Source organism: Pelodiscus sinensis, chromosome 5 (genome assembly GCF_052426305.1).
Source record: "Pelodiscus sinensis isolate ZL-2025 chromosome 5, ASM5242630v1, whole genome shotgun sequence".
Taxonomy (NCBI): domain Eukaryota; kingdom Metazoa; phylum Chordata; order Testudines; family Trionychidae; genus Pelodiscus; species Pelodiscus sinensis.
In genome coordinates this window covers 114,373,127-114,397,811 of record NC_143056.1, presented here as the reverse complement: position 1 = coordinate 114,397,811, position 24,685 = coordinate 114,373,127, and the positions used below count along the sequence as shown (strand labels likewise).

The 24,685-nt window shown below is 47.8% G+C and overlaps 1 long non-coding RNA gene across 1 annotated transcript; it reads left to right on the top strand.

Annotated features, from left to right (window-relative positions):
- Positions 1–30: 30 nt before the first annotated feature.
- Positions 31–24,685, top strand: LOC112547503 (uncharacterized). The gene is made up of 3 exons (XR_003091266.3): positions 31–270; positions 8,544–8,699; positions 24,571–24,685. It is a non-coding gene; the product is annotated as an uncharacterized LOC112547503 (long non-coding RNA).

Sequence of the window (24,685 nt, the reverse complement as noted above, 5' to 3'; positions counted from 1 at the left end):
ACAAGGGGCCAACAGGGTGGCAGCAAAACATCATGACACACAGCCCACAGAGTGCTAGCAGAGAGGTGTGACAAGCAGCCAGCAGGATGATGGCAGAGAGCAGTGATCATGTGGGTGATGAGTGACCAGCAGACTGAATAGGATGCTTTTTTACCTCTCCTCCATTCAGGAGCGAGGTGAACTCTGAAGGATTGGGCATGTGAAGGGGCCATTTAGATTGCTGGACGTAAGAACATGAGAGGGAAAGGACATTGGCCAACCCTACTTGAGGTGGGACTTTTACTTGTGGTCTATGTTTATGAGTCCTGCTTGTGGGTCTTCCCAAATTAATGCCAAGTTACTTACCTGCCTGTTATTAAAAGTGTATTTTCTGCACTCAGACTCTGTGCTTGTTAGTGGGGAAGCATTGCCTCTCAGGGCGCTCTGGGGTGGTGTGTGAATTTGCCAGATTACTGGGTGGAGGCTCGAGCCAGTTCTGTGTTGGATGGCTGGAAAGGAACCCCTAGATATAGAACCTGGTCCTGGCTGCTGCTGGCTACATCTGAAAAAAGGGTTACACCTCCAACAACCTAATTTATTCACCAACACAAAAGTAACTGAAACTGGAAAAGTGATCAATGTATATGTCTGGTGGATTTAAAAAGCTGAAATTATTTATATGATTCAAAATCCACAGAGGGACTCAATCTCACAGACACTCCCATGTTTTATGCACATTATATCATCTAGTCTGTCCGCCTATATGGCAATAGAATTTCATCCACTAATACCTGTATGGACTCTAGTAACTTGTTTGACTTACATATATCTTCCAGAAAAGTATCCAGTCTTGACTTAATAACTTCAAGAAATGGAGACTGCAACAATTCACTTAGGAATTTGTTCCAGAGGCTAATCACCCTCCCTGTGGTTGTTCTGCCAGGACATGCCACCTCAGATATAGTCTCAATTAACTGTCATCAGTGAGCTGGTCAGAAATTGAGCAACATTAGCTATGCCTAACCTAGGATGTTGATAGAACTATTTCCACTTTCCTTCAGTGTATGCCCTGAGCATTTTTAACACAACCTCAGAGCCACCCAGCAGAGCTGTGGAAAGGAGTGACATTGAATCACAATTCCCCTCTTAAAGTAGGGGAACCACTGCCCATTATTCACAATAACTGTAATTCGCTCTTATTGCGTAGAGATGCAGATCACAAGGGCCTGAGCAACTTAAGGGTTAATGATGCTTGGAGACCAGTCTGCCCAGAAAGATCTAATGAACTACTTATCATCCTCTAGGCTTACTATTATAGATATTTACAGTTTAGAAACTATGGCTGAAATTCTATGCTGTGCCGCTCAGAGCTCCAAAACAGAATGGTCTCTTTAAGCCATCTTTATGCTCCTCTGGGATGCTGTGCTACTGGGCTTGCTCCATCACTTGGCATAAATTAAACCATGGTAGTGGTTCTCTGTCCACCTCCTGGCCCACCCTCCTCCCACCACCACAGGTAAGCCCCCAGCTTTAGGTATCCCTATGCAGTGCCTAAACTACAGAGTTTCTTCCAGGTTGGATGCAAGTTTTCTCAGGATCATAATTGTGTGTGTGTGTGTGTGTGTGTGTGTGTGTGTGTGTGTGTGTGTGTGTGTGTGTGTTAGAAGATTTACCTGGCCTTGTGGGTTTAGGAGGTGTGAGGAGCTCATGGCAGGGGAGAGTGCAGGATTCAGAGCAGACGGGGGGGAAGGCTCATGCCAGGGGACCAGGAGATCAGGGTGGGGGCTACCAGGGCCGCCGATGGTGGTAAAAGAAGTGTTGCTCCGATGGCGGCTCCTCCCAGGGCGGTGGGACTACACTGCCTTGGTGACTCCTGGGGGAGCAGGGGAGGGCTGTCCAGCAGCTCCTCACAGAGGGAGGAGCAGGGTTGCTAGCTGGGAGGGCTCCCCGCCACCCTACCCCCCCAACTGGCACTTCAGTCAAGGGCTTGGGATGAGGGGTTTGGGACAGAAAGGCCACTTACCTGGGCCAATGGCTGACAATATAGAGAGTCCTGGCCCCAATTGGCTACTCTTTTTCTGCATACTACTGTCCCCTGTGCTTGCTGCCCCCTGTGTCATTGCAGAACACAACTATCCCTCCTATCAGACCCCTCCCTTTCCATGTTATGAAAAACGATCCAATTCCAGGCACATCCCATTTTCCTGGCACAACCAAACCCTAACCTTGCTTTAAGCTAGTAGAAGAGGAAGCTGCATACCAAATTTGGTGGTCCTAGCTCTTACCGTTCAGGAGGAGTTCTTGAACATACAGACTCACAGATGGACGGACGGACTCATGAATAGACTGATGGACAAACTCTCTAAAGTACATGTATAGATAAGGCCTTTAGCCAAACAAAATGTAAGACGGGGCTGCACAATGAGCCAGGTAAGAAACAGTGTGACATCAGTGTGACAATTTGGGAAATTTGTCTATGTAAAATTCATAAATTCTGGATTAGCGTAATTAAGCACAGGAACAATCTTCCAAGAGACTTGATGGTTTCTCCATCACTGGCAATTTTTAAATCAAGATTACATGTTTTCTAACAGATTTTTTTTACAGCAAACAGGAATTATTTGGGGGAAATTCTATCACTTCTATTTTACAGGAGGTCATACCAGCTGATCCTAGTAGACCCTTAAATATACATCATATATAAGGGAAATACAGACTCCTCCAAATTAAGTGGATTGTGAACTAAATATATTTATTTTCTTCTTACATGTACTTGGAGTCCATCCCACAAAATGAGCCTCCCTGCTCCAAATATGCAACCCCCAACTAGATATGGGTGATGCTATACTGGGGTATGTCTACACTGCATTCCTCTTGTGAGAGAGGAATGCAATTGTAGATAAACAAAATTGCAAATGAAGCGAGGATTTGAATTTCCCGTGCTTCATTTGCATAATTGTGGCTGGCCGCTTTTTCGAAATACCCTATTTCGAGATAAAAAACGCTGTTTAGACGCGGTTATTTTGAGAAAAAACCCTTTTTTGAAATAACCTTTAAACCTGGTTATTGCGAGAAAAAACCCTTCTTTTGAAATAACCCTTAAACCTAGACAGCGTTTTTTATCACGAAATAGAGTATTTCGAAAAAGCAGCCAGCTGCGATTATGCAAATGAAACACAGGACATTAAAATCCACACTTCATTTGCAATTTTGTTTGTCTGCATTTGCATTCCTCTCTCAAAAGAGGAATGCAGTGTAGACATACCCCTGCACTCTGGCAGCACAGTGGAATTCTGGACTAATGTACCAGCAAGGCGATCCTCCATATTTCTTTACTGTAACCTCTACATGTATATGAGCAATTGCATTGGCTTTCTCCACATTTTTCTTCCAGAAGGTGACATACAGGAATTGAAGAAAGTGAGGATCTGCATATCCGAAGCACAGACTTTAGAACAGGTTCAAACTTTCTAAACCAGGACTCTCTGGTCCGGCAATGTCTGTGGTCTAGCAGTGGAACCACAGTTAGCAGTGGCAAGAGGCCGGGGTCAGCCATGGTGGGGTTGGGAACCATGATCATAGCACTGTGGGCTGCCATGGCAGTGCTGGTGGGGCTGGGATCCTGGCATCACAGTGGGTTACTGGTGGGGCAGCGGGACTAGTGGCGGGGGTGCAAGGCCAGCTTTAGGAAGTGCGGGCCCCAATTCGAACAGTTTCGATGGGGCCCCAGCAGCCAGGATTTTTTGTTGAGCAAAAAAAACCCACCACCACACACAAAAAAAGAGTCACAGTCCCTTTAAATACCCAGCTACAGGGCAGAGTCATGTACCGACTTCCTGCCAAACCCCTGATCTCAACTCACCCCTCCTGCGGCGCAGGGAAGCTGCTGCACTCCTCCTCCGGGGCTGATGCCCCCTCCTGCAGTGCACCTGTCACGCCAGCACACTTCCGGCTTTAGGGCACGGGGCCCTCTTAGGCGCAGGGCCCGATTCAGGGCAATCGGTTGAATCGGCCTAAAGCTGGCCCTGGGGGGATAGCTGTCAGAGAGGCTGGTGGCTAGGCCAGGAAAACACAGTATGGGGGGCCAGAAATGACCTCCCTGATCCTACAAAATACCCAGTTTGGGACCAGTCAGGTCCTGAGGGTGCTAGACCAGGGAGGTTCAACCTGTACTGATTTTAAGTGTTCTTCTGCGTAAGCATCTACATTTTTGCATCACACTTTTACATGTTTCCTGTTTAGCACAAAGGAACCCTGCTTGTCATTAGAGATCACCTACATTTTGAGGCAGGGTGAGCAACAGAGACAATGTATAATGGGCAATAAAACAGCTGAATTTAGATTTCTTTCTATATATATAAGAAATGTCCCCACAGACATACACTCCCTCTCCCTTTTGGGCTCTGCTGTTGCTTCTGCAGCCAGGGTGACCGCTGCTAGGCTCCCTGGCAGCTGCGAACAGGTAGGGTGATGCGGGACTCTCTCTCTCTCTCATGCCCTGCCACACCCAGACTATCAGCTGAAGTCCCCACCGCCTGTCCAGGAGTTCTGGGGAATGCAGGCGGAGCACCATCTTGTTCAGGAAAAGTGGAAGGGGAGTTGGCGAGCATAGTGAGCAGGGGGCGCAGTAAACTAGTAAAGAGGAGAACTACAAATGTCTGAGAAGTCTAACTAACAGCTTTACATTTGCAAGAGACCATGGTAGGAGAAGTTTCCATTAAGGTCAATGTATTCCCTCTGATGCTTTTTTAAACATAGTTCTTGAGACTAAGGTATCACTTCAACCTGAGTTGGCATTTGCTTGCTTTTACTATATTTGGTGAAAGTTGGCTGCTTTTCTTGTGCCATATGTGAACTGTAAAGAAAAAGTTGTTTCAGCTAAAACTTCTTCCTCAACACCTTTCTCAGTGGTGCATCTCATAGCTCTGAAAGGTGAAATGCCAAAAGGATTATAAAACACGGAACTTAGCGGAACACGTGTACACAATCTCTTCCAAAGAGTCCCCTTATCAGGGAAATACTAAAGGGCTTTGTTCTTTGTTTTCCATAGCAAATCCAGAAATTATCACTGTATAAACAGCCCAAAGTGAAGCTGACATGCAAATCCAAGAGGCAACCCTTTTTCTAAACTATCCTTTTATACAATCTATTATTAATCTTATTTATACTGATAGCTGTAATTTTACATGATGTATAAGAGGAAGGATGGTCTTGTGGTCAAGATACTGGACTTGGACTCAGGCCATATAGGATTAATTCCCAGCTTTGTTGCTTACTCTCTCTTACTGTATGTGTGCTCAATGGGACCTTGACCTCCCTTGACACCACTAGGCACTAATGTAATAGAAATAATAGCAATATTTACTTTTCCGATATTGTGCCCTAAGAGGCGTGCGTTTGAATAGGCGTCTTTGGTTTTGATGAATGTGACCTTATGAAATGAAATGAACATATTATAAAATGGATTTTTCCTGATTCCAGCTCCTTGACCTTTGCTGAGTACGGTATGTACAGCAGAGATGGGCCACCTCGCCTAGTGAGTGGGCTGCAAGTGTGTACCTCCTTCTTCTCAGTGGGCCGCAAGATTGTTGTAACTAAGATGGTCGCCTGAGACAGGGTAGTTTTGCTCACTGTACTTGCGTACCTGGAATTTGCAGGGTGTGCTGACTGGACCATAGCAGCGCTTTGATTAGATGCAGCAGAGTGTATTGCTCCCACAGTCAATCAGAACGAACCTCACTTCACGGGCCCTGGCTTTACATTCTTGTCACTTTAGTAATGCCAGTAGGAAAAGAACCATGTGGATGGAAACCAGTGGATTTGGGCAACCTTGTGAGTGGGCAGCGGTAAACAAAATGTCTCATGGGCCACACATAAATGGGCTGCATGCAGCTTGTGGACCTCTGGTTGCCCACTGCCGATTTACAGAGATGGGGCCTGATCCAGAGCTCATCAATGTTAATGGGAATCTTTTCATAGACTTCAGAGGGCGTTAGGTCAGGCCCACAATGCAATAAACTACAGTCCGTAGTTTGGAATCAGTATGTCAGTCGGGGATGCGGGAAAAACACACACATCTGACTGATGTAGGTATGCTGGCAAAATCCCCAGTGCAGACAGTTATGTCAACAAAAGAGTGCTTTCACCAACATCGCTAACATTGTTCAGGAGGCTGCTGTTCCCACATGCACAGAAAACCCCCATATATTGATGAAGGCTGCATCTATGCCCCGGGATTATGCCCGTTGCTGTTGGTACCCACGCTAGTTGGAGTAAAGCCTTAATGCAATCACATCTTCCAGATGCAGCGTAGACATACCCCAAGTAGCACAGCCAGCATGTGTGGGAGTTGGTCTTTCCTTTAGGAAGATTTCTGGCAGAATATAGGTTTTCCCACAACTTTAACAATCCCCAGTAATATGCTGTTTTGCTGTTTAAAAGCACTGGCAAAACAGTTTTTACTGAGGGTTTTTTTAATGGAAGAATGTGTGATTATAAAGGGTAGCCTTTCACTGCAACTGTGTCTTAACATAAAGCCTCCTCAGGGCACCCAGGCATAGCACAATACTGCTGCAATTAGCAGAGTGTTTAAGATTATTTATCTGCACTCAACTAAATCTATGAGAAAATTTACTCAATTACTACAATTATGCAATTGTCCTTTGCAACTGCAATAGTAGAAGTTTTATGGGAGACATTAGAGGAAAAGTCACTAAAAGCACAGGCAGTCAAGCAGTTTGGGCATGAGAAACAAGACATCAAACAACAAACACACAAAAAGAAACCCCTCCGGATTTATAGACATCACAGGACAAAACTGAAAAGAAAGCCTGTATAAAATGAGACATCACATCACTTCACACACTAAAGAGAAATCTGGAGACTTGTGTCCAATATTTTATAGAAGGGCAAAGAAGACAAGGGGGAGGGGTGATTCTCCTCACTTTCAGTGCTGTAAATCAGTGTATTGTAACCATTTGTTTCAAGCAGGCTGTAGCTAAAGTAAAACTATGTCTACACAGCAGAGTTATTTCGGAATAACTGGTATTATTCTGAAATAACATAGTCCATGTCTACACAGCAAGCAGTTATTTTGACATAATGTTGAAATAATGATGAGCTGAGGGATTTCTTACTCCGACTCCTGTAACCCTCATTGTATGAGGAGTAAGGGAAGTTGGAGGAAGAGTGCTCTAACTTGGATTTCCTGCTGTGTGGATAGCGCCAAAAGCCGAAATAAGCTATTTCGATTTAAGCTACGCAATTGAAGTAGCTCAAGTTGCATAGCTCATTTTGGCTTTAGCCCTGCTGTGTAGATGGGCCCAAACTGGCTTAAGTGAAAGCGGACTCAGGCCCAGAGGAATGGATACAGAACCTCGACTGAGGCTATGTCTAGACTACGGGGTTTTATTGGGAAAAGGTACTCAAATTGCACTCTGCAATTTGCATACCTTTTTCCGATAGTTTTTTCAGAAGAGGCTTTTCTGAAATTTGGCCCATCTATACTGGGCCAAATTTTGGAAACACCTCCTCTTTCGGAAGAGCCCTTCTTCCTCATGGAAGGAAGAAGACAGGATTTCAGTAAGAGCATCTCTGCTCTTCCACACATAAAAGCACAAGAGCAGACGCATTCCCTGGACGCGGCAGAGGTTTAGACATAGCCTCAGTGACAGATATAACATTTTTGTGACTCTGACCTAAACAAAGCACTAAAAGATACTGACAATTTTTCACGGGCACAAAAGCAGCAACTCTGAGACATTTACTGTCTCACCAAAAAACCCTTCGTTTGAGGACGTCTGTGTTTAATGAATTATATAAAAAAAGAGTAATGGAGTCATTTATGTTTACTCATTCTATAAATGTTGATAAAAGATTACATTTCAGCCACTCTGAGAATCCCGATTAAAATGTTTTTCACCTTCATTTCAGTGGCTGTAAATTCAGGGATGACTCAGAATTGAAATATGCTGTAACCACAGCTGCTGAAAATAGAACACTATAATATAATATATACCCCAGTCTCTAATCACTGCAAACTATTCTCCAACCCATCTCTCTGAATATTGTGGGGGGTGTAAGCTTGTTGTGGCTATATAGTACATTATTGTGTACAGAGCAATGATGTGAAGGGGGCCAGACACAGCAATATATTTAAGAGTAATCCTACGCAGTAGTGCATGTGCACTGCCCTGCTCCTTGGAATAGGAAGGAGAAAATTGTTCCCATATGAAAACTGGGATTCCAGCCTTTTAGATGCTGTACATTGATTTAGGCTACAAATAGTTCTTAAGATAGCAGCTTCTAAAATCAGGTCAGAAAAGGAAGAGGGAAAGAGTATGATGCTAAGCAGAATGATATGATTTTATTCCTTGCAAACCCTCCGGTCTATAAATAAATGCTGCAAGGCAATAAAAAGATGTCAGTTTAAGTTTCCCAATAGCATTTAGCATCATTTTTAGCCCTAATAAAATGTTAAGAGGCCTGCTATTAAATTACCACAAAATTCCAGCCACTAAAATGGTCACTGCTTCTCAGCTCTGCAATGCTTTGTCTGATTCCAGGACTTCCAAGCTCTATGCCCCAAGCCAGGGGAAATGCATTGTTTCGCTGCCTCTGGAACAATCAGGAAGTAGAGTGTGACTATCCTAGCAGGTGTGCTGAAGAGGCAGATCTCAGACTTCATTCATTCCCTATGCACCAAGCATCCTGAGTGAGAGGTAAGCTGAAGATGTGACAGCTGAAGGGTGCACACTTATGGTAGTGACTTGAGGAAAAATGGGAAAGGATGTAGACAGCCACAGGGGGTAGCAATAAAGAAAGAGGGGAGTCTGGGCAGGGCTAAGAAGGTGAGAACAGGAGTTACACTGTAGCTATGTGAATCACAGAAGCAGTGGGGAAGTCAGTATTGCTTTATAGAGGGAAGGAGAGAAAAACCACGTGTCACATAAGGTGTGTCTACACAGCAGAGTTATTTTGGAATAATGGCTGTTATTCCAAAATAACCATGTGAGAGTCTACACAGTAATTCCGTTATTTCAAAATAATTTTGAAATAACAGATGGCTTATTCCGACTCCTGTAAACCTCATTCTATGAAAAATAATGCCTATTCTGAAATAGCTATTTGGAAATAAGGCGTGTGTAGAGGCTCCACTTCTCCTATTTCAAAATAGCCCCTCACCAGGGCCAATCTAAGTTATTCCTCCTGGGGCTCTAAATTGAGATAGCATGTCTATATTAGGGAAGTCTGCCTCGGACTAATTTTGAGGCTTCCCTGCAGTGTAGACGTGATATTCCAAAATAAGCTATTTCAGAATAACTCTCCCAGAATAGCTTATTCTGAAATAACTGCAGTGTTAAATTAAATTAAAACCCCATCTCTTTGCTTTAAAAGTGATAGTTTCAATGGTGAAATATACTGGCCCTTCCTGGTTCCCTAAAGTTATCCCATAATGCATTATTTTATGACATTACAGCTACCAGAAATTTCATAGGCTACAAAGAGACTTTTGCTATTCATGATCTCACATAATGATGAATTTTATTATAAGGAATATATTATGTTCACCAAACCAGGAAATGTCACAGTGTACCAAGTTAGGGGAGGGAATATAAAGGTATTTTTTTAATAGTCACTTAATATTTTTTATGTGCTGAATTAAATCTCACACAGAAAGTAGGGTAGTTCAACTGAGATCTCTGGGACTAACTGGGTCTTCTGTTTAGATTTGCAACTCACTCTGAAACCCACATGGTCCAAGTAACTTTTATTTCAAAAGACAAGAGTTTATTTGCCTCAGCAGGAAAAGCAACCACCGCAGCAGCAGGAGTCAGCTAGTTTCCCCCCTCTCTCATTTAACAGTCACCACCCTCCTTGTCATCAGGATGGAAACAGACTTCTTAGCTGATGCAAGCACAGTTAAAAGATGCAATGTCAGCTAGCCAGTGCAGCAGCACATGACCACTTTGGGACAAATGCCAGTCACAGGAGGAGAGAATGGTTCCATGATTTGAATGTGGACAGTGTCACTCCTATTATTTTTCAGTACTAGCCGCAGCAGCTATTTACATTCTCAGACAGCTACAGAGTCTGGATTTCTAGATATACAACCTTTGACTTCTATTGGCTTTGGATCTGTTTATGTATTTCAGCATGAATTTTAGGGCCAGAATGACTGTCCTGGGCACAGAACTCCTTTGTTTGTCTGTGCAATGCCAGATTCTGGCTCCTGCTCTGAGTTCTGCATGAAGTCCCGCAAAGGGGCTCAAAAGCAGGCCTCAGTGGGCAGCTTAGGATTCCCCAAGTGTGGATGACTCTTTCATAGAGCTCCTCTAACTGGTTCTATGCCCCACTCTCTCCTGCCCCTGACAAAGGGGAAGTGTTGGGGCCACGTGGAAAAGAGTGTGACCAGACAGGGCTGCACTCTGGTGATCCCCACCAAGCCCATTACCAGCTGGCAGAGTTTAAAGGACTCCTGAGGCTGTTTATAATTTGTACTGAGGGCAATGCCAGGGAGCAAAGGAGCACAGATCCTCCTCAGTTCAGTGTCCCTGATACAGGGGGTTGTTCTGCAGAATTGAGCTAAGCTCAGAACCTACCTCTTCTTCATGTCCTACAGGCATAGCCTACTGAGGCTCCCCATGGCAGCTTTCCATCGCTGTCTGCGTTCACTGTCCCTAACTACTGCTGTCTATTTCTTCCTCCTCTAATGTTTCAGTGACCATAAGCTATAACTGCTGTGCCTTGAGAGAGATTTGTATGAGTAACACAGGTAGGCTTAAATTGCACGGTGAGGTTATACTCTGGACTAGGTTAATGAACACCTGATTTTTCTGGTAAGATGCCTGAAAAAGAGCATCCTGGCCAGTAAATCATGTTCAACTAGAGAAAAACAAATATATCTTTCCTGTTGCTCCCGGTCTCTCCACATCTAGTTGCTTAGCATCGCTCCTAGTTCATGTGACTCGTGGCAGACTCAGAAGGGTTGCCAACAGACAGGCCGAAAAAATATTCAACAGAGCTCAGAAAAAATCCAGCTGAAAAATAGCAGGCATTGATAGGATGACACAGATGTGTCACTGTGATCGCAGATCAAACTCCTTGGAGCAATCAGCTACACTCATTCTATGCCTTTGGCTCAGGAACTGGCCTTTGGCTTTGTCCACCAAGTCTTGGAAATGACCAAACTGTTTGAAAACAAACCTTCTCAAAGAACCTCAGCTAGCTAGACTGTACAAACAGATCTGCTACTAGTGACTCCGTGATTAAGACTGTTAAGACCATAAGAAGGGCCATACTGGGTCAGACCAACGGTCTAGACAGCCTAGTCTCCTGTCTGCCAACAGTGGCCAATACCAGATACCCCAGAGGGAGGGAACATAGCAGGTAATCCTCATGTGATCCCTCCCTGTCACCCACCTCCAGAGAAACAGGCTAGGGACACCATTCCTACCCATCCTGGCTAATAGCCATTGATATGGTTGCCAGGTGTCCGGTTTTGAACTGAACAGACCAGTATTTGTACTTTCTGTCTGGGAAACAAATTGAGAAAATACCAGACATATAAATGTCCGGTATTTTCTAATTAAGTAAGTTTTATTGTTATCATGAGTATCAGTACGTAGTTGCGTACTGCCTGGCTGGTAGACATGCTCATACTGCGTGAGCGTATCTACCAGTCAGGCAGTATGCAACTATACAGTAGAGAGGAAGGGAGCGGGGCTAGGGTGGGATGGAATCCCCAGGGCTGGACTCGCCCGTGCGCCCCGCCGGGACTGTGTGTGGGATGGGCAGAACCCGAGGATTTGCATGTGCCAAGGCCAGCCCTGCTCAGAGGCATAGCGAAGGGGACGGGGGGGGGGGGGGCAATTGCCCCCAGGCGCTATGCTAGGGCGCACTGGGCTAGGGTGAGAGCGAGCGCATACTGCGCAGGCTCACCCTGCATGGGCAGCGAGTTATATGGGCGTCCCCCCTGGCTCCAAACCATCCCTGCCTGCACAGCGTTCAGTCGGCTCCCCCATGCCTGCACACGCTGCTGGCTGCTGCTGTTGCTGCCATGTGCAGCGTTTGCAGGTGAGTGGGGAGGACGCCCAGGCATGACGTCACATCACGGCCCGGGACTTTAAAACTGCTAGGCGCTGCATTGTTCTGTGCGGCCTAGCTCCGGGTTCGGAGTTCGGGGACTTCTGGGGCCCAAGTGCAGACTCTGGCCCCACAAAGTAGAAGCAGAAGATAAGGGAGGGGCAAAAACTAGGGGGAAGGGGTGGGAGAGGAAGGGGATTGTGCGGAGTGGGAGGGGGAAGAAAGGGGAAGGTACCAAGATACAGGATGGAGGAGAGACAAATGCCAGGGGGCCAAGTGCAGACGATGAAAAGGGCAGGAGGGGAGGTGTCAGTGGGAGGGGGGACAAGGTGATGCTAGGAGAGGAGAGGAGAGGAGAGGAGAGGAGAGGAGAGGAGAGGAGAGGGTAAGGGCATTGGGGGCTAGAGGGGGAAGGGGGAGATGCTGGGAGAAGGCTTGAAAGAACGGGTGGGCATGAGAAAGGTGGGGATGGAGCAAGGCATGTGTGAGGGCACAGGGGCGTGAGGGGAACGGGGGCAGAGATTGGTGAGGGGATGGGCATCAGGGAAAAAGAGGGCAAAGAGGGCAGGGGCAGTGAGGGAAGAGGGAGGCACCAAAAGGGTGCAGGGCTAAGGGAAGGTGCAGGTGCCAGGGGATTCTGGGGGTGAAGCAGAAGAGCAGACACCTGCAGGGGAGGGACCAGCACCAGAGGAGAGAGGCAAGGCAGGTATGTAGAGGGAGGTGTTAGAAGAGGGGCAGCTCACATGATCAGAGTGGGGCTACTGGAGGAGTGGGCACAGGGGGGAGAGAAGGGCTGGTTGGGGGGCAGGTCGCAGGAAGGCTGAGGACAGTGAGAAGGGCAGAAGTCAGGACAGCAGAGGGTGAGGAGTTGGGGGGCAGCAGGCACCAGGGGAGATGATGGAGCAAGGAGAGGAGACGTGGCAGCAGAGGGAAAAGGTAAAGGTTTATAAAATATTTATTAATAACTTGGTATGTTGCCCACGGCCAGTTTGTTTGCACCCCGCAGTGCAGTTTGGGTTTATGTGAGGATCAGCTCATGGCCAGCCAAAACAAAAAAGTAGTCAGTGTAATGATCTTCTGTTGATATGTGTTTTAGTAGTTAAATTCTTGGACTGTCATTGCTCATGAAAAGTGCTATTACATGGGTAGAAATTGGGTAAATATTGCATTTTATTAATATCAGCAGAACTGACTTAAATGGGGCCTGTGTGTTGTGTAGTCTTGCCTTAATCTTTGTATTCATGCCTGTCAGTGTGAGAGAAACTATTTGTATATATTTGCTTGCATATGCAACCACACTTAAGTTGAGGCCCTCAGCATGTTCTGTAAGTATCAGTGTGGCCCCTGGGGCTTCCAAAGTTGAGTTGCCCTAGCTCATCCCTGACAGGTGTCTGTCTAACCTCGTCTTAAATATCTCCAAGGATGGAGATTCCGCAATCTCACTAGGCATTTGTTTAACCACCCTGACAGGCAGGAAGTTTTTCCTAATGTCCAACCTAAACCTCCCTTGCTGCAATTTAAGCCCATTGCTTCTCATTCTAATCTCAGAGGTCAAGCAGAACAATTTTTCTTCCTCCTTCTTATGATACTCTTTTAGATTCTTGAAAGCTGCTCTCATATCCCTTTTCGGTCTTCTCTTTTCCAAGATAAACAAGGCCAATTTCTTCAGCCTTGCCTCATACTTCATGTTCTCTAGACCTTTCATCATTTGTGTTGATCTTCTCTGACTTTCTCCAGTTTCTCCACGTTTCCTGAAATGTGACGCCCAGAACTGGACATGATACTACAGCTGGGGCCTAATGTAGATGGCTCATTCCCTTCCTAGGGGACGTGAGACTGGGCGGGTTAATTTCCAATCCTCCTGTTTATTCTTTTCCTAAGCCAAGAGGGCACAGTAGTTCTTATGGGGGCTCTTCAGGAAGGCAGCCCGCACTGCTCCCTGCCTGAAACCTTGTGCAGGTGTTAAACAGCTGTCCAGCCCACCCTAGAGGTGACTGCATTTCAGCGTGCCTGAAGCAACACAGCACCAGCAATGGACAGGAGAATGGCTCCCGGGCGTGACTTGCTCATGACTGCTTCAGTCCCATTGATGGGCCTCAGCCTCTTTCCTTCTACTCCTCCGCTTTGCAATAGGGCTGTAGACTCCAGGGGAGAGGAGTGGAGGCAGGCAGAGATGTCTCCCTGCAGCAGATATAGACACGTCTCTGTATTAATCATTCTCTCATTGAAGTTTTTAGCTTTGTATTGAGTCCTTTTACATGGAAACTTTGTATTACGTCTTGGTAGAATAGTCCCTCGGACAAGTGAGGCAGAGACCGTCCCTATGGGGTGAATGAGGTGGGAATGTATAAGGCAGAAGGTGAGCTCGGGAGTTGCAAAGATTGGAGAGGGGATGGAAGCCAGATCCAAGGTCCATGAGCCCTGGGAAGTGGGCCCATTGAAAGGAGACTGGACCTGTGGATGCCTTGGGGGTCAGCAGCAAGGGCCGGGTTTGGGAAAGCCCTTTTTTGGAGGTGAATGTGGCAGCATTGAGACACCACCCAGAAGCAGGTGCCACAGACACTAACTGCAGATTCATGGGACTGCTCTCACAGATCTTGCACATGCATAAGATTATAGATCTGCAGGATGGGGGGCAGTGGCATAGTGAGGGGGCCGGAGGGGTCAGTTGCCCCTGGGCACCATACTAGGGAGGTGCCAATTTAATTCCATTCTGCTCCCCCCATCATCCCTCAGCTCACATGCTCCTACTCCGCCTGCCACTGGCAGCTGGAGCCTCCTCCCTGCCTCTTTGCTCCAAGCCCGACCCTCCTCCATCTCCACTGGCGGGTTAGTGCATGCAGGAGCCCAGCCCCAAACTGTAGGGAGTTGGGGAAGATGAGGTACAAGTTCCCCTCAGCTGTGCACCAGGTTCGGGGCCGTGCCACATGGGGGGGGGCGCAAATTTTTCCTTTGCCCCCAGGTGCATAACACCCTCGCTATGCCTCTGGCCCTGCTTCCTGCCAGCTGGTTTCCCCCCAGCCAGCCCAGCTCCCTCCAACCCCCTCCTGACCAGCCCTACTTCCTGCCGGCCGGTTCCTTCCCCCAATTTCCCCCAGCCAGCCCCGCTCTCCCCGATTCCCTCCCAGCCAGCCCCACTCCCTCCCTATCCCCTCCCAGCCAGCCCTGCTTCCCTCCAGTCATTCCCCCCACCATCTCTCCTGGCCAGCCCTGCTCCCCCCACTCCCTTCCCAGCTGCCCCCTCCTCCGCCCCCTCATCTGAGATCAAGTGTGTCTGGTATTTTTTTTAATCATCTGGTAACCCTAGCCATTGGTGGACCTAACCTCCCTGTTCAGTTTTACCTTCAAAGCATGTCTATGTCCTACAAACCTTTGATTACTTTCCAAACAAAAATGAATCTGCATCCAAACAGTAAATTTATTGTAGGACATTTGTCAAAGCAGTGGGCCAAATTCTGCTCTTAATTATACAGATACTACTCTGGAGTTAACAGAATTACTATAGAGTTAAGCCAGGATTACTGGCATCACAATTTGATGCCTTTGTGTAGAAATCTGAAGCAGCTAAAACTCAACCCTCTGAGAATCTTTTGTCTTGACTCTTTATGGGTTTTATTTTTTCATCCCTAAAAGGGAAACATGATATCACTTGGGCTCTTCAGACTTTCACATATTACAAATAATTCAAGAATCAGAGTCCTTTGTAATCTAAACTTAAAGAGGAAACTGTTACAACCATTATTTGTCCTTTCTGTTTTGTTCAATGTCCCCAGAAGCTGCTAGAAAATATGTTATAAGTGTAATGGATGCCCAAATCCTTTAAGGGCCAGAGGCCTGGAATGGGTCTGTCAATTAATGCAGCCTGCCATCCCTGGGATGGGGTGTGATTTGATTAGTAATTAGTAGACTTTAATTAGTAAAACCAGCTGAAGATGAAGGAATTGATTTCCCCCTATAAAGAGCAGCAGGCAGCAAGTGGCAGAGCGAATTGGCCAGAATGAAACTAGTGTAGGAGATTTTAGTAAAGCATGGAACAGCTGCCAAAGGTAAATAGCTTTTAACCCCCCTCCCCCCCAGTCTTTACAGAAAAGGTTCCAGCCACAGAAGGCCTGGGAGACTTCCAGTGGGGAAGTCCTGGCTTGCTGGAGATTTGATAACTTGATTGGGGGGGAAATCATTGTGATTTTAATAAATCTAGCCCCAAGGAGAAGTGTTCTTGAACCTAAGAATCTGGTGTCGTTAGCTTGAGTGGGAGAATGCTGAAAAGTGGGGAAATCGAGCTCCCTTTGCCCAGAGAGTTCCTCAGCAGTCCAGGAGAGAGGCATCTCGGGAATGCCCCAATCCAATAGCATTTAGAAACTCCCTAGCACAAAAAAGTATTGGATGCTCCTCTCCTGGGGACCTTTTAGCTGCACTTCTCAAGGGCTACGTCTAGACTGGCATGATTTTCCGCAAATGCTTTTAACGGAAAAGTTTTCCGTTAAAAGCATTTGTGGAAAAGAGCGTCTAGATTGGCATGGACGCTTTTCCGCAAAAGCACTTTTTGCAGAAAAGCATCCGTGCCAATCTAGACGCGGTTTTGCTCAAGAAAGCCCCGAATGCCATTTTCACCATCGGGGCTTTTTTGCGCAAAACAGTTTTCAGCTGTCTACACTGGCCCTTTTGCACAAAAGCATTTCTGGAAAAGGGCTTTTGCCCGAACGGGAACGTCAAAGCATTTGCACAAGAAGCACTGATTTCGGACAGTAGAACGTCAGTGCTTTTGTGCAAAATCAAGTGGCCAGTGTAGACAGCTGACAAGTTTTTCCACAAAAGCGCTTGCTTTTGCGGAAAAACTTGCCAGTCTAGATGCAGCCAAGGTGTGGATGGTCTGTGCTGCTCCTTGCTGTGTATGCATTAGGAAGGGCACAGGAAAGGAACTAAGATTCTAGAGACCTTAAGTTTCCCTCTTGCGCATTTGCTAAGAGGCCCAAGAAATTATAGACAAATGAGACTTTAACTCAATTTCTCTTTCCTGAGGTGGATTTCATATTTGTTTCTATTTCTATTCAGAATCAACAAATCATGCTGGCTCACAACTGCCAATAAAATAACTAGAAATTGGAGTTGTTCCCAGAGTGTTTCTATTGTTACAGATGCCCCATTAGAAGATTTTTTTCTTCCCACACAAATCATGAGATTATCTAGCAAAAGTGAAAGACAGAGAAGCTAATGGACTCAGAATCAATTGTGCTGTTCTTGCCTCTTCGGGCTAGTCAAAAAAGTGTAAAGTAGCAGAATCTGGCCCTAATTACCAGCTAAGAATTCCCCTGGCAAGAGGTTATGTCTACACTGCAGGGTTTTTCTGGGATATCAAAGGTATCCTGGAAAAACTCCACTGTGTCCAAGGAACACGTCTGCTCTTCTGCCTTTTTTTTTTTTTTTTTTTTTTTGCAGAAGAGCAGATGTGCTCTTTCGGAAGCCCTGTCTTCCTCCTTCTACGAGGAAGAAGGGTTCTTCCAAAAGAGGAGGCTTTTCTGAAATTTAGCCCAATATAGACGGGCCAAATTTTGGAAGATCTTCTTCCAAAAAATCTATCGAAAAAAGGTACACAAATTGTGGAGCACAATTTGCGTACCTTTTTCCAATAGTTCAGTGTAGTCTAGACATAGACTAAGTGGCATAGCTAGATCCTAGGTCAAATGCCGTTCTGTGCCCTGCTTAGGGGCAGGCAGGAGTGAGTTGCAGTTGGGAAGAGTTCACTTGTGCTACACTAATTCACAACTGGTGTAAAGGCCCTGGAACTTTAGCTAGTTGGGGTAAATTACAGCAGCCCATTAGCTGTAAATGATGTAAATGATGCCAATCATCTCAGGCTGGTGCACGAGAAGCAGGGAGGTATAACTTGCTCCTTGACAGCTCTTCTTTTCTGTGCCAATTGAAACCCAATGTAGGACAGCATCTGGAGCCAGCCACCACAGGAGATTTTTCCAGCATACAGCTGCATTGTCAGGAAACCAGCACAGTGACCTATCTGAGATTGTGCTAGGCATTATGCATACAGAGAATAAAAAAGTCATGCTTTGGAGAGCTTGCAAACTAAATAGACAAGGCAGACAAAAGAAGAGAGAGGCACTGGGGGTGGAGGAGGTGAAGTGACTTGCCAGAGGACACATAGAGGGCGTTAGTGGTGCAGAGCGGACAAAATCCCAGGTCTCCTTACAGAGTCCAATGTTCTTGTCTTAAGAAACAAGAGGGTTCAGTTGTTTCACTCCTACTAATTTCATATAGTGACTCTTAGACTAATACCATTTACCTAATCAGTCTTAAAATGTTAACCCTGACAAAGTGAGGCATTGAAGCCAGTAGACAATACAGGTGCTCAGGAGATTGAAATCATTGAGTTTTTCTGCCTAAAAACTGGTGGCACAGTATGGCCCTGATCTTGACACATTTCCTTTGTTGGGGGTTTTGCCTGACTAAGGATCCTGGGATTGACCCTTAATTTTAGAATGGGTTCCAAAGTAGGAAAGAGGTAGAACAAACCAACATAGTGAACAAAGATGTCAAACATCAAATTAGTGCATGATTTTTTTTCTTGGCGGGGGGGGGGTGATTAATTGGGAGGGAATAAGCAAAACAGAAAGACGAAGGGATAGGGAACCTTAAACCAAGTGAGGTTGGCAGGGATGGAAGGCATAGAATAGGACAGGCAGGTGAGGAATGAGGCTCTGAGAAAAGAGATTGTGAGATGGGGATGGGAAAGGATTGGAGTGAGCAGCCAATTAGCACAGGGATGAAAACACCCAGTCAAAGTTGTAGAAACTATTATTAGTATCCATAGGTCCCTGTGTAAGATGCTTCTGCAACTGCTCTCCTAGCTTTAGAACACAGATTTGTCTTTTGTAAATAACACAAGTGGCAAGGACAATTTTTATTAAAGTATATGAAAGACAGGTATTTTGGGATATAATGGCCAACACATATGTGCTAGAACTAGAGGTGCAGGGGGGCTGTCATACCCCCTGGATTGAAGTGGTGGTTTCCATTATGTACAGGGTTCACAGTTTGATTCAATGGCTCTTAGCAACCCCACACCACCATCACCCTCCCATTCAAATTGTTCCAGCACCCCTGGGTCCATAGCTAGCATTGATTGTGCTTCAGTCTGGCTGGCTCCTCCCTGCAGTGAATTTTGTTTAAATAGTGTCTGCTGAATCCTGTTTAAATAGTCACATCTCACATGTTTGGCACTGTCAGGGGATGAGTGTTTCAGAGTTCAAATAATGTACAAAGCTCAATCAACTCTCACTGAATATCACCACCTCATTACAGCCTCAGACACCGAATCGACTCATCCTGTCATTGTTTTGCCCTAAAGGCTGCATTTCAAAAGCTGAAAGGTATGGATTGCAAAAGCTGACCAGGGCTCAGTTCACTCCCACTATATTTACACTGGAGTGAGCTTGCTTGAAAAGCTCACTTGCAAGGGTCGGAATACCTCCAACTTTCAGATCAACTTCTTCCTCGTGACAAAATAAGTTCTTCAAAATAGCATTTAGGTTGTGACTAAAACTCACAAAAACAAGGAAATCTGATTTAAGGCTCAAGTTCCAGTCTGACACAACTATAAAGGCTATAGTGTTGAGTGAGATTTTCATCTGTTGTGAACTGGCATAGATCCAATGAAATCAATGGAGCTATGCTGATTTATGGCAACTGAAGATCAGGGTGAAGATGTCTTGGTATTTTACTGTAATCTATGACCTCTTTTGAACTATTAATTTTATGCAAATGGCATTAGCTTTATCACAGCTAAGATGAGACAGAATGGACAGTTTCTCCTGTAAACATCTTGGCTACGTCTACACTGGCATGATTTTCCGGAAATACTTTTAACGGAAAAGGTTTTCCGTTAAAAGTATTTCCGGAAAAGCGCGTCTAGATTGGTCCCAGAGTTATCGTTATAACGATGCGCTTTTGCGGAAAAGCGCATCTAGATTGGCGGCGCGCTTTTTCGCAAAAGAAGAAGCCCGGAACCATTTTGAAGAGGGCAAAAGGCCACCAGACCTTTCTGGGGGTGGGGCCGGAGCTCCGTTCAGACACGTGCTTAAAGGGGTCTCGCCGGACAGCCGTTTGTCTCCCGCTCCATGCGTTGGGACCTCTGGCAGGGACTGACAGCCATAGCAGGTTTGGTGGTTGCCCTCTGACTTTTGGGGACACCACCCTTTTGCCCCCAACTGCTTTTTCCTGCGTTTTCTTTCTTCTGTCCTGCCCTGTCTGCCATGGACCCATGGGTGGCCATGTGCCTGCTCTGGCCCCTGTCAGCCATGTCCGACTGCCTGCAGCTCATGCTGCAGGCCGGTGCCCTGGTGTTCCAGGATGAGGAGGCAGAGATCACCTTTGACTCCCTCACCAGAGAGGCCCTGTGGCATCAGCACCCCAGGGTGGTGAGGCCAGTCTGGAGATTTGACACCAGTACTGACTGGTGGGACCGGCTGGTCCTTGGACAACGGGACGACCAGCAATGGCTCCGGAATTTCTGCATGCGAAAGCGGACATTCCTGCAGCTGTGCACCTGGCTCACCCCCGCGCTACAGAGAGTCACCACCCAGCTGCGGGCACCCATCCCCATCAACAAGAAGGTCGCCATCGCGCTGTGGAAGCTGGCCACACCGGACAGCTACCGCTCGGTGGCACAGCAATTCGGGGTGGGAAGATCAACCGTTGGTGTGATCGTCATGGAGGTAAGTCCCAGGAGGAGTGGGGTGGGGGGAGGGTGCTGCACTCCATGCCCAGGAGCAGCCAAGACTCCAGGCTGGGTCACCCAGGGGTTTGGGCCATCCCTCCCTTGCACAGGCCTGCTGGTGGGGGGAGGGCTGAAGGGTTAGGGGGGCCCTGGTGTGTGTGTGTGTGTGTGTGTGTGTGTGTGTGTGTGTGTGTGTGTGCATGCGTGAGGACTGAGGGAATCGGGGGGGGGGTCCAAGGGAGCGTACACTCACCCCTGCCGTATGTGATGTGTTCCCTTGTGTTTCTCTGCACCCTTCTGCAGGTCGTCCACACCATCAACGATGTTCTGCTCCCAAGAGTCATCCGCCTGCACGACGTGGATGCTACCATGGCCAGCTTCGCTGCCCTCGGGTTCCCCAACTGCGGGGGAGCCCTGGACGCAACCCACATCCCCGTCCGGGCCCCGGAGCATCAAGCAACCCATTTCATGAACAGGAAGGGGTACTGCTCCATTGTTCTCCAGGCCCTCGTGGACCACCGGGGCCGCTTCCTGGACATCTAAGGGGGCTGGTCCGGCTGGGCACATGACGCCCGCATCCTCCGCAACTCCGGACTGTTTCGCAGGCTGGAGGTGGACACCTACTTCCCCCGGCGGGACTTGACTGTCGGGGATGTGCCTATGCCCATCTGCGTCATCGGAGACACGGCCTACCCCCTGCTGCCCTCGCTAATGCGGCCCTACATGGGGCGGCTGGACCAGAACCAGGCCCGGTTCAACGACTGCCTCAACCGGGCCCGAAATCCGGTTGAGCTCGCCTTCGGACGTTTGAAAGCCCGCTTCCGTTGTTTGCTCACCCGTCTTGAGATGGGTGAGCGGAATGCAATGGAGGTAGTGGCCGCGTGCTGCGTGCTCCATAACATTGTGGAGCGCAGTGGGGAGGCCTTCCTCGCTGCATGGATGGCAGCCGAGGCACAGACGTTCGACCAGCCCCACACAGCTGCCGTCCGCCAGGCGCGCCAAGATGGGGTGTGCATCAGAGAGGCCCTGACGGACATGTTCGCACAAGCCCCATAGTAGGGTCACCTGGGTCTCCCCATACGACTCCCTCCCATCTCCTACCCTTCCCCACCCCCTCCCCTTACCTCCCCCCAATTGTAAAGCATCGGTTCCAAGCACATCGGCAGTCATCGTGATTGTTCGTCGGGTGCATCGGATGTAGTTAGGGTTTTCTTTTTAGTTTAGGCTAGGGTTTAGGCCACCATCGCCTGTCCGAGCTGTCCCAAAGAACAGAGAAGAGGATTCATGGTTCATGCGGAAGGCTCGAGTCAGCGTACCCGATTCCAGTCGTCTTCGAGGGATCTCCTGGCTGTTCCTCTCCCGAGGCCCGGAAGGACCAAAGGACTGAGGTTGCCAGCAACACTACCAATCATCCTCCCTGCGTCTAGACTATGTTACATAATCTTTAGTGTGCGTCTTTTAATCGTTCTTGCTTGTTTGTTATCTATGTTAATATAGCTTGTGGTTTAAATTTTACTTAAAAGTCTCAGTATTTATTTATGTGCCACAAACCAATGACCACTTAAAGGGGCCACCGGTGAATGAATACAGAATTTGGTGTCCGCATTTTGTAACCCTTTTAAATTTAGGTGGCTAATTGGCATCTGAAATCATTTCTTACAGTTACCTCGAGTAACACAATAACCAACACAATAATCAACAGAAAAATTGACTTTTTATTTACAAGGGGGAGGGGGAGGAGACCTTCAACTGGGACGGGGAGGGGAAGGAGCTACTGGTACGGGTGGCCCCTGCGAGCGCTCCTGCGGGGGCGGACCTGCACATGCGGGGCAGGCCGCATTGGGGCAGGCTGCACAGGGAGGGGGGCAGGAGCTGGGGGCATTGGAGCAGAGGCGGCAGGAGCTGGGACCATTGGAGCAGGGACAGGAGGGGGCATAGGAGCAGGGGCCATTGGAGCAGGGACAGGAGGGGGCATGGGCAGTGCTACGGGAGGGATGGCGGGGGCATGGGGTACGGCCATGCCATGCCATAGTGGATGGCGTGCACGATGTTTGATATGAAGATGGCCATGGAGTTGGCCAACCTAGTGCATTGTGCCTGGAAGGCGCCCCAGGCCTCCTGCCGCCACTGCAGGTCCCCCTGGACGCGCTCCCTAATGGAGCCCTGGATTGCCTCCACCGCTAGGACGTGGCGGCAAAGCAGCTGGTCCCGGTGGCGGAGCCTGCGCCTCCGTGGTTGGCCAGCTGGGGGTGCCGCTGCTGCCGGACTGGAGGGTCCCCAGCTTGTGCTCGGTCCCGCTGCAGGGAAGAGAAGAAAGGATGGGTCAGTTAGGCAGGCCATCCACTGTCCCCACACCTCATGCCCTCCACCCCTGAGCCCAAGTGACCCCACATTTGTGTGGCTTGGGCCCACTCGGTTCCCTCCCTGCCCCCCGTGTTGTATGTTTGCAAGGAGGACCGCCCCTGGAGTAGGGTCCTCCTCCAGTATTGTAACTACCGGTCTGTGTCCTGGCCCCGTGGAGGGTGGGAGGGTGCTTGTGTTGCGTTCACCTGTGGAACTCCCTTCCGGTGGAGACTGTGAAAGCTTTGGGCTAATCACTGGTGTTTGACAGGGAGCGAGATGCATCCCCACACAGTGCCTGGGAGCACATCTGGCAGAGGTGGTCTGGGCTCTCAGATCCCATCATGTGGGATATCTCCTGGATGGAACCAGAAGAGTGACTGGGGGGGGGGTTCCCATCCTTGCAGCAAAACTCAGGGCGGGCCTTCTCCCTCCCACAACCCCGGTAGCCCACGGACATGTGTGGCCGCAGTGGGGACTTACCTCGGGGAGCCAGCCAAGGTACCAGGAGCAGGCGAGGGGCTCGGTGGGGGCCACGGTCACAGGACTGTGACGCTGCAGTTTACCCAAGAGCAGCTGGCTGAGCCTCACAGCCAGGCATGGGACAGTGTGCCATTCTCCATGCTGCATCCTTGGCAGAGGTGCGGGCTCTGAGCTGAGTCCCTGGGGCCCTGGCCGGTTCCAGCCGGCATCCACCCTTATGTTTGGGATAAAATACTTGACTATTAGGCTATGTCTACACTCGTGACATAGCCACCATTTTTTTCAGAAGAGGCTCTTGCGCAAGAAGGAGCATCTACACTGCCCCTTCTTGCGCAAGAAAAACCCTCTTGCACAATGCCGCTACACCTATTACTTTTCAGGAAGAACAGCTTTGTGCAAGAGGGTTTTTATTGCACCCCTTCTTGCGCAAGAGCCTCTTCTGAAAAAAATGGTGGTTCATTACGTATGCAAATGAGGCTCAGCGATATTCCACACTTAGCCTCATTTGCATATTACTTGCACAAGAAGCTGCGAGTGTAGACATAGCCTTACAGTATAATGCCATCACTTATAATAAAACAATTTTGCTGAAGGAAATTCAGAAAAAAACCCAGTATTGCAGACTAAAATGCTGAAAGTCTTGTATTTTTCAAAGTAACAATGGGACTGCAACATGAAGTGATACAAATTACAAGTTTCCTAAGAGACTGAGGATAAAATCAAATAGAGGCTAATGCCAGGTGTCCCTGAGGGAATGAACAGAACAGGTAATCCTCACGTGATCCTTCCCCTATCATCCATTTCCAGCCCCTGGCAAATAGAGGCTAGGGACACCATGCCTACCCATCCTAGCAAATAGCTGTTGGTGCACCTAACCACCATGAATTTATCTAGCTCTTTTTTTAACTTAACTGAAACCACATTTATCCAAACGAATGCCTTCTTCTGTATTTCAGACACAACCCCACTAGGTGCCAAGCACCCTCAACTTCCATTGGCATGAAGTCTCAGCATTTTGCAAGATCAGAATCTTCTTGCACTTAAACAAGATTTCTTTCTGCGGGCTTTAAA